Source organism: Perognathus longimembris, chromosome 20, assembly GCF_023159225.1.
Source record: "Perognathus longimembris pacificus isolate PPM17 chromosome 20, ASM2315922v1, whole genome shotgun sequence".
Taxonomy (NCBI): Eukaryota; Metazoa; Chordata; class Mammalia; order Rodentia; family Heteromyidae; genus Perognathus; species Perognathus longimembris.
The window spans coordinates 9,308,883-9,327,153 of NC_063180.1; positions in this window are offsets into that span (position 1 = coordinate 9,308,883).

An 18,271-nucleotide genomic window follows, 5' to 3' on the forward strand; every position below is an offset into this window, starting at 1 on the left:
CAAATGGTTTTGCAAGTATTGCTTTTGGAGTCATTTGTCTTTTTAATCCTTTGTCTCTCGATTTTGATATTCCCTTTTACTTCCCTAGTTCTAATACCAGTATATACATTATCCAGGGTACTCAGATGAGATACATTGATAGAGGACTCACAACCTTTTTTAAAATACTTTGGCAAATTGGATAGAAGTGAACATTTATCTTGTTTTTGCTTGAATCTGTATTTCTTAAAAAATAGCTGGTGGTGAGATTCAAAGACCAGTTATGTAGAAGTGCTTAATAAAATGGAAATTTCCATACAATGTTTTGTAAAACACAGATACTCACATTCTTTTTGGAGCTTTGGCAGATGAGAATGGGCAACACTTTTTAGCTTATGTAGTGAGATGAAGCAAAGTAGCACTATCTTATTGAAACAACCTTGGGGAATATTTCCTTGATAAACATTCCAGAGTACCAGCCCAGCTGGTGACATGACACAAATTCACACCCTGAACCCCAGTTTTGGCTTTCTGACATTGTTAGTGTTAACTTAGTTTTCAACAAGTAATTTGACAGCAGTGGGTAGGGGCATGGTATGAGCTTTGTGTCACAAATGCAAATGTAACAGTTAAAAACAAAACACCTGAAATTACCTTTTGTATTTCCCATACTTCCCCTGCTGATTTGCTAATACTTCATATGCAGAAGGAATCAAAACTGTGAGTTCATGTCCCCAGAATGAAAGCAATGCATTTTCCCCAGATCTCATATGAACTGCTTACACTAATTAAGGCTCACAGCACACATGGTATCCTTAGTGTGAGGATGTGGTTCAGAAGGAAAAGATGATTTGCTGGATTGCAGCTAAGAGGGTAGATGAACTTATTCAAACTATAATGAGAAATGCACATACACTTATTTGATAGGAGTTAGCAGTATAAAACATTGTGTTTCCAGATTCATTGATTCATATGAAAATATGAGCAGCAAAATCTTGTGAAAATTATTTCTTGGTCAGAAATATCTCTAAGGGAGAAAGATGGCGCCGAAAGAATAGGGAGGCACCCCGACTCGCACCAACTGAATAGTGAGCTGGGAACTCCAACACCCAACACCCCATCAAGAACCCAGCAAAACCAGCATCCAGAAGCAGTGGAGAAACACAGGAAAACAAAAAGCAGCAAAAAAGAAGAACCGAAAACCTACACGGAGCCGGAGATTCACCGGGGCACCCTCCCCCCACCAGCCGACCCTGGCCCAAACAGGGTCAGGCTGGGAAAGGGGAACCCGGCGATCGGCAGACAGGCTGCCAGGAGCACAGAATTCATATAGCGGGAGACCCCACGGACACAAGGCAGGGTGCGGACCAAGACACACCGGCAACGACGAGAAGTTCGGATCCACACGGGGTTCGGACAAGGGAACCCAGCGCGGCAGAAAGAGGGAACGAGGGAAGCCACCACGACACTTCGCCAACCCCTGAAGGGCCAACGGTTGCGCGGGACACACACACAAAGCAGCAAAAGTGAGTCCCCCATAATCCCTTCCCCCAACGGGAGACCCAAGCCTGAAAAGAAGCTAGATCTCCCTCCCTCCCCCTTCCCAATCCCGAGGGAACAAAGAATCCCCAAATCAGGCGGGAAGCTCCCATCAGGTGCTGGGAAGCCAGTTTAGCAGGGGAAGGGTGGAACAGCCCCAAGCCCCCACAGGTTCCTGAACTGGCAGAACCGGCCCCGTCCCCTTCCCAACAGGGGTCGGGGGACGACCTGCAGGGCAAGCCCCACCCGAGGCGCCTGGACCTTGCAGACTCTTACAACTAAAATCACAGGCGCTGGTGGGCAATACCAGTCCAGCAGGGTCACCTGAGCCTGATCACGTCCCCTCCCTCGCAGCGGAGGTGAGGTCTGAGGGTGCCAAGCCACACCCGGACAGTCGATCCCACTGGGCCCCACACATACCGCCCCCCCCCAACGGACTCGCGGGAGGGCGCAAGCACAACCCAACAACCCAGGACTCGCTCTGGGAGGCATATCCCGCTAAAGTGCATGTTGTAGTGGACAACAGCGCACAGGAGGGCAGGGCCCCTGGCGACAGCGCCTGCTCTGGTAGGCGTGTACCCTGCACTGGTGGGCAGGGCCACAGCGGCAGCACCTGCTGCCAGAGATACGCCTATACAGGAGGGAGGAAAGAGCTACAAAACAAACCTGAGAAGCCACCCAGATTTCCAGATGCGCAAATCACAAAGAAACATAACTCAGTTCATCAAAGGACAAGCCAACTCACCAGCTCCAAAAAGCAGCATGACTGAAGAGGAGATGGAGACTAAAAAAGCAAATGAGGCCATGTTAACAGGAATGATCGAAAGCGTCAAAAATGAAATCAGAAAACAATTCCAGGAGTTTAGAGCAGAAATCTGGAAGGACACCAGGAAGCCAAGAAAGAAATGGAAGCAAAAATGGATACAATGCAAGCCTCGTTTAAAGAAATGGAAGCAAAAATGGATACAATGCAAGCCGCCTTTAAAGAAAATCTCCACATCCTGAGAATTGAAATGCATGAAAAAATAGATTTAAAATACAACTCTTTAAAGGAAGAAATTTCCACAATCAGAGCTGATATGACAACCATGAATAGCTCTCTGACATCCATAAACTCCGCAATTGAAACCATAACACAAAGAGTGGACCATATAGAATCCAGAATCTTTCGCCTGGACGATGAAGCAGCTGACAACAACCAGAAAATGACCACATTCCAAGAAAAGGTGAAGCTTCAGGGAAGATTAATCCAGGAACTAATGGACAAAGACAAGAGATATAATCTGTGCATAACTGGAATAGAAGAAGGAGCCTAATATCAGAACAGAGGCCTTAATCATGTTCTCAATAAAGTTATTGCAGAAAACTTCCCCAATCTCACAGGGGACTCCATCCAGGTAACCGAAGCCTATAGGACACCTGGCAGGCCAGACCCCAGGAAAACCACCCCAAGGCACATAATATTCAAGACTACAGACCTCAAGATTAAAGAGCAAATTCTGAATTCAGCCAAAGCGAAGAAGGAAACTTTTTTGAATGGGAAGAGGATTCGAATAACATCCGACTTATCCACACAAACTTACCAAGCTCGAAGTGAGTGGAAGAACACCATCCAAGTACTCCAGAATAACAATTTACAACCTCGGATCAAATATCCAGCGAAATTGGAGTTCACATTTGAAGGGAGAACCAGATTTTTCCACACCAAAGAGGAGCTAAAGGAGTATGTGAATAAAAAACCAGCCCTACAGCAAATATTAAGAGGGGAACCCCACCCAACAGAGATCGTAAAAGACACACAGACAGAATCAGAAAGAAACTTCAATAGCCAAAGTCCAGCAGAAAGACCAGCCCACTAAAGACAAGAAGAAAAAAAAAAAGAGGAAAAAACATCCCAACAAGAAAATGGAAGGAGAAAAAACACCCTTATCCCTGATCTCTTTAAATATAAATGGCTTAAACTCCCCGATTAAGAGGAGCAGACTGGCAGAATGGATTCGCAAACAAAAAGTTGACATCTGCTGTCTACAAGAGACCCACCTTACAGCAAGGGACAAAAACAGGCTTCGAATGAAAGGATGGAGCAAGATCTACCAAGCAAATGCACCCACCAAAATGGCAGGTGTAGCCATTCTGATCTCAGACAAGCTGGACTTCTCTTTAAAGTCCACTCAAAAAGACAAAGAAGGACACTACATATTAATACAAGGAAAAATCCAGAATCAAGACATCACAGTGATAAATGTATACTCATCGAACAAAAGAGGCCCGACATATGTCAAGCAAATTCTCACAGAATTACAGAGCAAGATAGACGCAAACACAATCATAGTGGGTGACTTTAATACTCCTCTCTCTCCAAGAGACAGATCCAACACTCAGAGGATTAGTAAGGGAGCTGAGGACCTAAATAACACCATTTCCCAAATGGATCTAACAGACCTATATAGAACCTTTCACCCTACAGAGACCCAATACACCTTCTTTTCAGCAGCCCATGGAACATATTCCAAAATAGACCACGTCATAGCCCACACAAAGAACCTCAGCAAATACAAAAGTATTGACGTCATCCCAAGTATTATATCTGATCACAGTGGATTAAAGGTAACCCTCAACAACAAAGGAAACCACAGACACTATACACACTCTTGGAGGCTAAACCCCATGCTGCTATCCAACACTTGGGCCACAGACCAAATTAAAGATGAAATCAACGAATTCATAAGCCACAATGACAAAGAAAACACATCACAAAGAAACCTATGGGACACAGCTAAGGCAGTACTGAGGGGCAAGATCATTGCACTCAGCACCCACATTAAAAGAATGGAAGCAGCACAGGTGAATACCCTCACGATGAAACTAAAACAACTGGAGAAACAAGAAATGACAGAATCTAAAATGACTAGGAGGGGAGAGATCACAAAGATTAGAGAAGAGATAAATCTGATTGAAAATAGAAAGACCATTCAACAAATAAATAAGACTAAAAGCTGGTTCTTTGAGAAAATAAACAAAATTGACAGACCCCTTGTAAGACTCACAAAAAAAAGAAGAGAAGAGACTCATATACGTAAAATCAGGGACTCCACTGGAAAAATTACAAGAAGCACACACGATATTCAAACAATCATAAGGAGCTATTTCCAATACCTCTACTCAGCAAAAAACAATAATTTTACAGAAATGGATCAATTCTTACAGAAGTACAAACTGCCCAAACTGAACCAAGAAGAAATAAATCAACTAAATAAACCAATAACTTACGGTGAGATACAGGAGGTAATCAAGAACCTCCCTACTAAGAAAAGCCCAGGCCCAGATGGATTCACCAATGAATTCTACAAAACCTTTAGTGAGGAGCTAATACCAATACTCCTCAAACTCTTCCGCGAAATAGAAACAGAGGGAGAAATCCCAAACTCATTCTATGAAGCTAATATCATACTCATTCCCAGACCAGGCAAAGACCAACAAAAAAATAGAACTACAGACCAATATCACTAATGAACACAGACACAAAGCTACTCAATAAAATATTAGCTAACAGGATCCAGAAACTGATCAAGAAAATCATACATCATGACCAAGTAGGCTTCATCCCTCAGTCACAAGGATGGTTCAACATTCGTAAATCAATCAACGTAATTCACCACATAAACAGATCTAAAATTAAGAATTACATTGTTATCTCAGTCGATGCCCAAAAAGCCTTTGACAAAATACAACATCCATACCTATTAAAAGCTTTGGAGAGAACAGGAATAGATGGAACATTCCTCAAAACAATAAAAGCCATATACAACAGACCAACTGCTAATATCATATTAAATGGAGAGAAACTTAAATCATTCCCCCTAAACTCAGGAACAAGACAAGGATGCCCACTCTCCCCACTTCTGTTCAACATAGTGCTGGAATCCCTAGCCATAGCAATAAGGCAAGAGGAGGACATCAAAGGGATCCACATCGGCAAGGAAGAAATCAAGTTATCCCTATTCGCAGACGACATGATCTTATATCTGAAGGACCCAAAAAACTCAGTACCCAAACTCCTAGACCTAATAAACCAATTTGGCAAAGTAGCAGGATACAAAATCAATCCACAAAAGTCAGCAGCTTTTCTGTACACCAGCAATAGACAAACAGAAAAGGAAATTATGGAAACAATTCCATTTACACTAGCCAAAAAAAGAATAAAGTACCTAGGGATCAACTTAACCAAGGACGTGACGGACCTATTCAATGAAAACTACAAAAACCTAATAAGCAAAATCAAAGAAGACACAAGGAGATGGAAAGACCTCCCATGCTCATGGGTAGGCAGAATCAATATAGTGAAAATGGCCATATTGCCCAAATTGTTATACAAATTCAATGCAATACCTATCAAAATCCCAGTCACATTCTTCACTGAAATAGAGAAACCAATCCATAAATTCATATGGAACAGCAAAAAACCTAGAATAGCCAAAGCAATTCTAGGCAAAAAAAGCAGTGCAGGAGGTATCACCATACCAGACTTCAAGCTCTACTACAAGGCCATCATAACAAAAACAGCATGGTAATGGTATAAAAACAGATCGGAAGACCAGTGGATTAGAATTGAAGACCCAGAAATAAAACCGCACTCTTACAGCCAACTGATATTCGACAAAGGAGCTAAAGACATACAATGGAATAAACATAGCCTCTTCAACTACTGGTGCTGGGAGAACTGGGCAGCCATATGCAGAAAACTCAAAGTAGACCCAAGCCTATCACCATGCACCAAGATCAACTCAAAATGGACCAAGGACCTCAATATCAGACCTGAATCCTTGAAACTACTGAAGGACAGAGTAGGAAAGACACTAGAACTTATAGGCACAGGAAGGAACTTCCTGAATAGAGTCCCAGGGGCACAACAAATAGGGAAAAGACTCAACAAATGGGACTACTACAAATTAAAAAGTTTCTGCACAGCTAAGGACATATCCACCAAAACGGAAAGACAGCCAACGATATGGGAAAGGATATTTACCAGCACAGCAACAGAAAAATGCCTGATATCTGTCATCTACAGAGAACTAAAAAAACTAAGCCCCTCCAAGTGCAATAAACCTATTAGGAAATGGGCAAAAGAGCTAAAGAGAGACTTCACAAGAGAAGATATAAAAATGGCAAAGAAACACATGAGGAAATGCTCAACATCCCTGCTAGTAAAGGAAATGCAAATAAAAACAACCCTGAGATACCACCTCACCCCAGTTAGAATGGCCTATACTTTGAACTCAGGAAACAACAAATGCTGGAGGGGCTGTGGGGAAAGAGGAACCCTTCTCCATTGTTGGTGGGAGTGCAAATTAGTACAACCACTTTGGAGAACAGTATGGAGGTTTCTCAAAAAGCTCAATATAGACCTACCCTATGACCCAGCCATACCACTCCTAGGCATCTATCCTAAACAGCAAAACCCAAGATATCAAAAAGACATTTGTACTTCCATGTTTATCGCGGCACAATTCACAATAGCCAAAATATGGAAACAACCCAGATGCCCCTCCACAGACGAATGGATCCCAAAAATATGGTACTTATACACAATGGAATACTACGTAGCGATTAGGAATGGTGAAATATTGTTATTCGCAGGGAAATGGTCAGAACTCGAACAAATAATGTTGAGTGAGACAAGCCTAGAACACAGAAAACAAAGGGGCATGATCTCCCTGATATATGACTGTTAACAAAGGGAGACGGAGAGACAGTAGAGACCAAGTCTGTGAACACTGTATATTTGCTTGATACATTGTATATTGCATATGGGTCTACCTGACCTAGAGAAGGGATGGAAAAACAGGTTGTAAGATATCACAAGAAATGTACACACTGCCCTACTATGTAACTGCACCCTCTTTGCACAACACCTTGTAAAAAAAATTATGTTCAATTAATAATAAAAAATATATTAAAAAATAGAAATATCTCTGTTTTCTACATAAATTATTTCATCTAACATTCACTTCAGCATCATGAATTAAGTAACCTCACAACCCTCATTTTACACAGTGGAATAAAATACCTAAAGTTACAGAATGATGAAATATGCTTTAAGCTCAGGGGGTATGGATTTAAGAGCAAGGGCTCATCATCTGTGATTATGGGATTAACTGGCTCAAATTCACCAACTAGAAAGATGCAGACCTATGATCACCCACAACAGAAACAACACACACACACACACACACACACACACACACACACACACACACACAGAAAATTGCTTAATATGGTAAAATTGAATTTTTTTTTTTTTTTTTTTTTTTTGGCCAGTCCTGGGCCTTGGACTCAGGGCCTGAGCACTGTCCCTGGCTTCTTCCCGCTCAAGGCTAGCACTCTGCCACTTGAGCCACAGCGCCACTTCTGGCCGTTTTCTGTGTATGTGGTGCTGGGGAATCGAACCTAGGGCCTCGTGTATCCGAGGCAGGCACTCTTGCCACTAGGCTATATCCCCAGCCCAAAATTGAACTTTTAACTTCATTTGTGAAACCCATTAGTTATAGTCTACTTTAAATGGAAACGTCCCTACACATCAACTTAATGTCTAGTTAGGAAAGAAATGTCACCTGTCATTTTAGATTTTAGCAGTGGTAATTTAATGTAAGGAATTTTTTAGCATTTTATTTAAGATAAGGGATTGTTAGACATGTCAGTATGGAACATGCTCAAAGATGACACAAAAGTATCATAGGAGAAGTAACCTCAGGGAAAAATTTTTTAAATTATATTTCTTGTTTCCCCCCTTTATTGTCAAAGTGAAGTACAGAGGGGTTACAGATTCATATGTAAGGTAGTGAGTACATTCTTGGTTCAACTTGTTACCTCCTTCCTCATTTTTACCCCTCCCCCTTTTCTTCTCCCCCAATGAGTTTTACAGTTGGTTTACATCAAATTGTTTTGTAAGTATTGCTTTTGGAAAGATTTGTCTTTTTATCCTTTGTCTCTTGATTTTGATATTCTCTTTCCCTTCCCTAGTTCTAATACACATATATACAGTACACAGAGCACTCAGATGAGATACAGTGATGTCAGGGGTACCAACACAGGAAGGGAATATGAGAGAAACAAACAAACAAAAAGGTAACATTTCACATGGCATATTGAAAATAATTGCAACAATGATATAACACTCGTTTCCATAATGTGGAGTTCATTTTACTTAGTATCATCTTATGTCTCCAGAAGTGCATAGCTATTGGTCTATTGTGATCTTCTGCTTCAACTAGCTTAGAGATGTACTAATTATTCCCTATGAGGGAAACCATAGGGTCCATGTTTCTTTGGGTCTGGCTCACTTCACTTAGTATGATTTTTTTTCCAAGTCCTTCCATTTCCTTATGAATGGGGAAATTTAATTCTTTCTGATAGAGGCATGAAATTCCATTATGTATATGTACCACACTTTCCTGATCCACTCATCTACTGAGGGGCAATTGGGTTGGTTCCATATTTTAGCAATGACAAATCGTGCTGTGATGAACATAGTTGTGCTGGTGGCTGTAGTGTGGTCTTGCTTGTAATCTTTTGGGTAGAAGCCGAAAAGTTGGGCTGCTGGGTCATAGGGGAGCTCTATGGTTAGCCTTCTGAGGAATCTCCATACTGCTTCCCAGAGTGGTTGAACAAGTTTACATTCCCACCAACAGTAGTAGGGTAGTAGGGTTCTCAGCAAACAATTTAATGATCTTAGAGGAGGAGACTTGCAGAACTCGGTTCTAGTTCACTTCTTCTTAAGGAAGCATCATTTCATAGCTATTGGATAGAATAGGAAAAACTTCAAGTAGAACCTCACCTGCTAGCCACTCCAGGGTGAAAAATTATTGCTGTAGCAACATAGATGTGAAGAGGATCATGCAAAAAGGGACTACTGCTCTTTCTCTTTCATCCTCTTAGACAATAATAAGATCCCCTATTGAAAGAATACAACAGACTTCAGGTGATAAAGCGTAAATGAAGTTTGCTAAATTTCATCCCCAGCACCAGAAAGCCAAGTATAGAAAGGTGAGTTTGTATCTGAGAAACAAATGTTTAGTAAGCTTTCACATTGCCCATTCTCACATGCCAAAGTTACAAAAAGCATGTGAGCAGCTATGTTTTCTTTAAAGAACATTTTACTCAAAATTCTATTTTATTGAGCACCTCTACATAATCAGTATTTGAATAATCTTACCAACAGCTACATTTTTTTTTTTAGAAATACAATTTAGAACAAAAACAAGATGGTCATTCACTTCTATCCAATCTGCCAAAGTAATTTTAAAAAGGTTGCTAGTGCTTAGAGGTGGCAGTAATGCGGGAAACTGAACAATGGCTATCATTGCTGATGGCAATGTATGTGAAGATTGTCTGGTTAGCAAGAGCAATTTTAGAATGTTTACTTTCTGTAAGCTCCACATTTGAACTGGACATTAAGTAGCACTAGGGTTTTTCCTCAAGTTTCCACACTTGCTAGACAGGCCCGGTACTACTTGAGCCCTGCCACCTAAAACAAATAAAGGCTCTTGTTGCTTTAGCTACTTTTGGGGTAGGTTTTGAAATATTATCTTGTAGGCAGGTTTCAGACAATCACCCTTCTACTTAAGTTCTCCAGTGTCACTGGAATCCTGGGTGCAAACCACCACACAGGGCTTAGTAAATGAGATGGGGTCAGGAACTTTCTGTTCAGCAGAGCTTTAAACTACAGTCTTTTTGATCTCTCTAAGAGACAAAATTTTAATAAGCTTTCAGGTTCTACTCCTTTAAATATTTGGCATTCTGATGTATCTCTCTACACAATTTGGAACTTCCATGTAACAGCAAAAATAATTTTGCCTTTTTGTCTAATAAATTAAACTTCTTTCTTTTTTTTTTTTTCCAAATTTTTATTATCAAACTGATGTACAGAGAGGTTACAGTTTCATACGTTAGGCATTGGATATATTTCTTGAACTGTTTGTTACCTTGTCCCTCATAACCCCCTCCCTCTTCCCCCTTTCCCTACCCCCCCACCCCGGAGGTGCTCAGTTCACTTACACCAAACAGTTTTGCAAGTATTGCTTTTGTAGTTGTTTGTCTTTTTTTTTTTTTACCCTGTGTCTCTCAAGTTTGGTATTCCCTTTCAATTTCCTACTGCCAATACCAGTATACACAGTTTGAAATATACTGAGATAAGATTTTTTTGGGTCTGGCTCACTTCACTTAGTATAACTTTTTCCAAGTCCTTCCATTTCCTTACAAATGGGACAATGACATTCTTTCTGATAGAGGCATAAAATTCCATTGTGTTATATGTACCACATTTTCCTGATCCATTCGTCTACTGAGGGGCATCTGGGTTGGTTCCAGATTCTCGCTATTACAAATTGTGTTGCGATGAACATTGTTGTGCTGGTGGCATTACTGTGATTTTGTTTGTGGTCTTTTGGATAGATACCCAAAAGTGGGGCTGCTGGGTCATAGGGGAGTTCTATATTTAGCCTTCTGAGGAATCTCCATACTGCTTGCCAGAGTGGCTGAACCAGTTTACATTCCCACCAACAATGAAGTAGGGTTCCCTTTTGGCCACATCCCCTCCAACAATTGTTATTGTTAGTTTTCTTGATATATGACATTCTTACTGGGGTGAGATTGAATCTCAATGTTGTTTTGATTTGCATTTCTTTTATGGCCAGTGATGTGGAGCATTTTTTCATATGTCTCTTGGCTATTCTCATTTCCTCATCAGAGAAGTCTCTTTGTAAGTATTTAGCCCACTTGATGAGGGGGCTATTGGTTCTTTGCGGTTTTGTTTTGGAAGAAGCTAATTTTTTTTGTTCTGCATATATTTTAGATATGAAGCCTTTGTCTGTTGAATGTCTGGTAAAGATCTTCTCCCAGTCTGTGGGCTTTCTGTTTATCTTGCGAGCTATGTCCTTTGCCATGCAGAAGCTCTGCAGTTTGATGCAGTCCCATTTGTCCAACCTTTCTTTGATTTGTAGCCTTTCAGGGTCTTTGTTAAGGAAGTTCCGTCCTGCGACAAGGAACCCAAGTGTTTCTCCTGCTCCTTCCTTTAGTGTTTTCAGGGTGTCTGTTTTGATTTCGAGGTCTTTAATCCATTTGGAATTGATTTTGGTGCAGCATGATATATAAGGATCTAGTTTTAGTATGTTGCATGTGTTGAGCCAGTTTTGCCACTTGTCAAAGAGGCTATCTTTCTTCCATACTGTTGTTTAGCTCCTTTATCAAAGATTAAGTAGGCGTAGTTCTGTGGGTTCATTTCTGGGTCTTCAATTCTGTTCCATTGGTCTTCAGGCTTGTTCCGGTGCCAATACCAAGCTGTATTTATTACTACAGCTTTATAATACAGCTTGAAGTTGGGTATTGTAATTCCTCCAGCACTGTTCTTTCTGCTTAGGATTGTTTTTGCTATTCTAGGTCTTTTATTGTTCCATATGAATTTCTGGATTGCTTCCTCTATTTCATTAAAAAATGGTGTTGGGATATTAATGGGTATTGCATTGAATTTGTAGATATCTTTTGGCAATATTGCTATTTTCATCATATTAATCCTCCCAATCCAGGAGCATGGGAGGTTTTTCCATTTCCTAAGTTCTGGCTTAATTTCGTTTTTCATGTTTTTAAAGATCTCATTAAAGAGGTCTTTCACTTCTTTGGTTAAGGTTATTCCTAGGTATTTTATGTTTTGGGGGGCTATTGCAAAAGGAGTTGCTTTCCTGATTTCAGCCTCACTCTTTGGGTCGTTAGCATAGAGAAAGGCTGTTGATTTTTGAAGGTTTATTTTATATCCTGCAACTTTGCCAAAGTTTTGGATCAGCTCTAGTAGCTTGGGGGTAGTGTCTATGGGATTCTTTAGGTATAGGATCATGTCATCTGCGAAGAGAGAAAGTTTAACTTCATTTTTTCCTATTGGCATCCCCTTTATTTTTTCTTCTTGCCTAATTGCTCTGGCTAGGAATTCTACGAATATGTTGAAGAGCAGGGGAGAGAGTGGACATCCCTGCCTTTTTCCTGATTTTAAAGGGAATGGCTTTAGGTTTTTACCATTAAGAGTTATGCTTGCTGTTGGATTGTCATAACCTTCCTTGATTATATTCAGGAATGTGCCCTTTTTCCAGGGCTTTTAGCATAAATGGGTGCTGGATTTTATCGAACGCTTTTTCCGTGTCCAGGGATGTAACCATGTGGTTCGTTACCTTGCTCCTGTTGATGTGGTGGATTACATTAATTGACTTGCGTATATTAAACCAACTTTGCATCCCTGTGATGAATCTGGTTTGATCGTGGTGTATGATTTTTTTGATGACATGTTGAAGTCGATTTGCCAGAATTTTGTTGAGAATTTTTGCATCTATGTTCATCAGGGAAATCTGTCTGTAGTCCTTTTTCCGTGATGAGTCCTGCCTGGTTTTGGGATGAGGGTTATACTGGCTTCATAGAATGAGTCTGGTAGTGAACGTTCTCTTTCAATTTCATTAAAGAGTTTGAGAAATATTGGTGTGAGTTCTGTTTTGAAGGCCTTGTAGAATTCTGCAGTGAATCCGTCTGGATCTGGGCTTTTCTTGGATGGGAGCTCATTTTTACCGTTTCTATTTCAATACTGGATATGGGTCTGTTTAGAAGGTTTAAATCTTCAAGGTTGAGTGTATGGAAATGAATTTTTTCTAGGAAATCATCCATGTCATCCAAGTTCTCGAATTTGTTGTCATAAAGGTTTGCAAAATAGTCCCTTATTATTTTCTGAATTTCAGTTATTTCTGTGGTGATGTTACCTGTTTCATCTCTTATCTTGTTTATTTGAGTGTGCAGCCTTCGTTTTTTGGTCAGGTTTGCCAGGGGTCTGTCTATCTTGTTGATTTTTTCAGAGAACCAACTCTTTGTATTGTTGATTCTTTCGATGTTTTTTTTCGTCTCTAATTGATTTAATTCTGATTTGATTTTAATTATTTGCTTCCGTCTATTGACTTGGGGTTTGGCTTTTTGTTCTCTTTCAAGGAAATTAAGGTGCTTCTTTAAATTACTGAGTTGCTGTTTCTCCAGTTTGTTGATGTATGTGCTCAGAGATATAAATTTTCCTCTGAGTACTGCCTTTGATGTGTCCCAAAGGAGCTGGTTCTTTGTGTCCTCAACTTGGTTGAATTCCATAAACATTTGAATTTCCATTTTAATTTCTTCGATGACCCTCTGGTGGTTCAGCAGTGTGTTGTTTAGTCTCCATGAATTGTAGTATTTTCTGTGGTGGCTGATTGAGTTGAGCTCTAATTTTATTCCATTGTGGTCTGAGAGAATGCAGGGAATGGATTTGATACTTCTGAATTTGTACAGATTTTCTTTGTGCCCTAAGATGTGATCTATTTTGGAGAATGTTCCGTGAGCTGCCAAAAAGAATGTGTATTCTGTCCTTGCTGGGTGGAATATTCTGTAGATGTCGATTAAGTCTAGTTGGTCTATGCAATTGTTTAGTTCTGTGGTTTCTTTGTTCAGTTTTTGGCGTGTTGATCTGTCCAGAGGTGATACTAGAGTGTTAAAGTCCCCAACTATTAATGTGTTTGGGTGTATGAGTGTTTTTAGAGTCAGTAGTGTTTGTTTGATGAAGTTGGCTGCTCCTGCTTTTGGTGTGTAGATATATAGAATGGTTATATCTTCCTGTAGGAGAGATCCCTTTACTAGTATGTAGTAACCTTCTTTGTCTCTTCTTACCTTTATTAATTTGAAGTCAATTTTGTCTGATACTAGGATTGCAACTTCAGCCTGCTTATGGGGGCCACTTGGTTAATCGATTTGATTCCAGCCTTTCACTTTTAGAAGATGTTTACTTTTGCTGGATAGATGTGTCTCTTGGAGGCAGCAAAAAGATGGATCTTGAATTTTGATCCAACTTATGAGTCTTTGTCTTTTGATTGGAGAAGTAAGTCCATCAATGTTGAGAGTTAGGATTGAGAGATGATCGTTCGTTCCTTTCATTATCACTATCTTGCTTAAAGCTGTGTCTTCCCATTTCTTGATCTGATGTTTTCTATTTAGGGTTCATTTCTCTGTCTGTATTGGGATCTTGATTATTTTCCCTATATAGTACATCTTTGAAGATTTTCTGTAAAGCTGGTTTGGTGGAGATATATTGTTTCAGGTTTTCCTTACTGCGGAAGACTTTTATTTGACCTTCGGCTATGAATGAGAGTTTGGCTGAGTACAGAATTCTTCGTTGGTAGTTATTTTTATTTAGTGTTTGGTATACTTAATTCCATGCTCTCCTTGCTTTCATGGTCTCTGCTGAGAAGTCTGGGGTAATTCTGATTGCTTTTCCTTTATATGTTATTGTTTTCTTTGCCCTAACAGCTTTGAGTATTTTTTTTTTGCACTCTGCTGAAGCTGTTTTGATCACAATGTGTTGGTGGGATGTCCTATTCTGGTCTGGTCGGTTAGGGATTCTAAATGCTTCTTGTATCTGTATAGGCCTTTCCTTCTGGATATTTGGGAAGTTCTCAGTTAATATTTTGTTAAATAGGTTGCATATCCCATTAACCTCTTTCTCCAAGTTTTCCTCACCTATTATCTTTAAATTGGGCTTCCTGATCGTGTCTTGAATCTCCTGTAGTGATCTGTTTTGTTGATTGGACTGGATTTGTATTGATTTTTGATCTTTCTCCATAGAATCTAAGGAATTTTCAGCTCCTGAAATTCGCTCCTCTGCTTCAGTTAGTCGGGACTGTAGGCTAGCTACTTGATTTCGAACCTCTTTTCCTTCTTACTGGTCTTTCCTGATGATTTCCATGTCATTTCTTAGGTCTTGTATGGCCTTCTTTACTTCATTAACTTATTACTTTGGTTTTGAGTGTTGTCTCTTAAATTTTTAAGCTGGTTAGCTATCTTTTCACTTGATTCTTGAAGTTCATTTATCTTTCTATTTGTGAATGCCATGAAATTCTCCATTAATTTTTGCTTTGCCTCCTCATGCTCTAGAATAATTGACTGAAGAGATTCAAACTTTTCATTTATCATGTTTATCAGTAGACTTTGTAGAGCATTTTGGGGGTTCTCTCCTAAGTTTTTGATTGACTGCTCTGCTTCCTGCTTGTTTTGAGTGGGGGATAAGACTTCATTGTTTGCCATCTTTCTTGTGTTCCTTCTTCCCATTTGGACTGGGAATGCCAATCTACAAGCACCTATTAGCACCGTTTAAGACCCAAAGCAGCGCTTACCAAGCACTGTTGTGTAAATTTTACAAGTTCACAGTTATATACAGATACCCTGTATGCCTGTCTATAAAATTAGATTTGGTGTTCCTAAAGAATACAATTTCAATATAGCAACCGATCCTGGGCCCTGTAATCAGTAGTTACTTATTTACTGTTACCACCCTATAAGCAATTCCTGTTTTTATATTAAGTTCTTTTAGGACTGGCTTTCTCTATGAACCCCTTTGATTCCCTCAGATTAAGCTGGGATACCCTTTATCCAATAACCAGTAGTCAATGGAAACTGGAGGTCCAGGCAGTAAGTCAGGAGGGTAAGTTGGAGTTAGTAAAGAGAATAGAGTAAAATGTATTGGGGAGCGGGGGTGGTGGTTTTGGTTTAGTTTCAGTGATGTTGAAATGTGGAGAAGAGTAGAATCAGTAGAAAGAACAAGGTTAAAATGATTGACATTGGAGAGTTAGCAGAAAAGAGTGGAGGTGTTATTCATAGAAAAGTAATTTTTAGAGAAAGAGAACGCAAAGATAGAAATAAAGTAAAGATAATGGAAGACAGATGCACAAAACAGAGAAAAATTATTTAAAAAAGAAAAAAAATAAAAAGGAAAAAAAAAAAAAACAGAAAAGGAACAACCCAAACAAACAGCCAAGAAAAAAACTTGATAAAACGAACAGGTAAAAATGGAAAACCAACCAAACAAACAAACAAAATAAACCAAGGACATTTCAGAAGTGAAAAAAATATATAAAAATGGAGTCCTCTTTGTTTATGTGGTCTTTCCCCAGTCTCTGGTTTCCTTGTGATGATCTGCAGTCTATTTTGCTGCTTGGCTGTGTTTGACTTGATTTCAGTTTGCATGGGGTGGTTCTGTTCTGATCCTTCACCCCTGTTGGTGCAATCCTGGGTCTCTGTGGTTTGCACAGCTTGCTGGCAGGCCTTGTCGTCCTCTGTAGATGGGGACTTGATGAGTCTCAGGAACGGTAGCTCCTCTGTCTGCTGTGGGGCTGCTGCCTTTAACTCGTGGCTTTGAATAGGCTGTGGACTCAGCAGGGCAGGGTGCCTCTGGCCTGTTTTACCCTACTGAGAGTTGCTTGCCTGGGGGAGGCTACTCGCTCCTGGGCGGGGCGGCCTCCTTGGTGGAGGTGGCTATGGAATGCAGCTCCGGTTCAGGCTGGGAATGGGGCTTCCTCTGTGACGGGACTGTTTAACTTTCTCAGGAACTGTTTGTTCCTCTGCCTGGTGTTTCCATGCCGCCGGGAGCTGCTCACTGCTTTTATTTTAAATTTAGAAATTCCGGCAGGCAGGATGGGGCACCTCTGGCTGAGCCTGGGCAGGGGGTGTTCTCCTGGGCGGAGCTGGCTCTCACTGGTCGGTCCCTCTTGCCCTTTTCAAAGATGGCTACTTTGACCTCGCTTTCACCAGGCCCACTTTAGTTCCAATCTGGTCTGACCCTATGCCAGTGGCAAGATGGCACTTTACTCTGGCGGTTGGGGAAGGGCTGCCTTCAAGAAGCTGCTCTGTGGGCGCGAGTGGGAATATCTTTCATGGGGTACTCACACTTTCTCTGCGATTTCAGGTCGTCCGTGCTGAACCGCCGTCTGGAGTATTTCCCCCTGGTCTACGCTGTGCGCTCAATTAAACTTCTTTCTTATAAAACAACAATAATAAATCAATGGATGCAGTCAACTATGGTGGCACAAAGCTGCATTCCCACCACTCAGAACATAGAGGCCAGGGGATTGGAAGTTCAAGGCCAATTTGCATGGCATAATGAGTCCTATCAGAAAGAAAGAAGAGAGAAAGAAAGAAAGAATGGAAGAAAGAAAGGAAGAGAGAAAGAGAAGGAAGAAAGAAAGAGAAGGAAGGAAGAAAACAAAGTGCAAAGAAAAATAAAGAGGAAGAAACAAGGATGGGAGAAGAAAGAAACAAGAAAGGAAAAAGAAACAAGAAACAAGAAAGGAAGAATAAACAGAAAGAAATAGAAAGGAAGCAAGAGAGAAAGAAGGAAGAAAGAAGAGAGAGAAGAAAGAAAGACAGAAAGGAAAGAAATATCCTGTAAGCCTTTCTCTAAAAGGAGGCGATTCATAGATTCAGTTTTGTATTCCTATTGAAGTTACCGAGTTCCCTTTGCATATTTCCCTATGTAAAATTACATTTTAAGTTAACAGCAATTAATCATTTTAATATGAATGCTAATGTTAATGAGAAAATGAAGAAGAAATTATTTAATATGCACAGATATATGCCTTGTTTCTATGGTTTCTGTAACTGGTAACAAGTCTGTAGTTGGTATTTGCAACGTCTTTCTTTCCCTATTGCTTGTTTCCCATAACCACAGTCAGTACTTCTGATGACTGGGGTTCCTTTTTGTATGTGCTTTGATTTACATCTTCATTCCTGAAGGGAATGTCTCCTTAGTTCATCTGCTTTTCTGTTATTTGCTTTGATTGTTTTCTTTTTTAAATGAGATCTTACTCTGTAGCCCATAATGGCCTCAAATTTGCTATGTAGTTGGGTTTGACTTCAAAGTCATGATCTTTCTGCT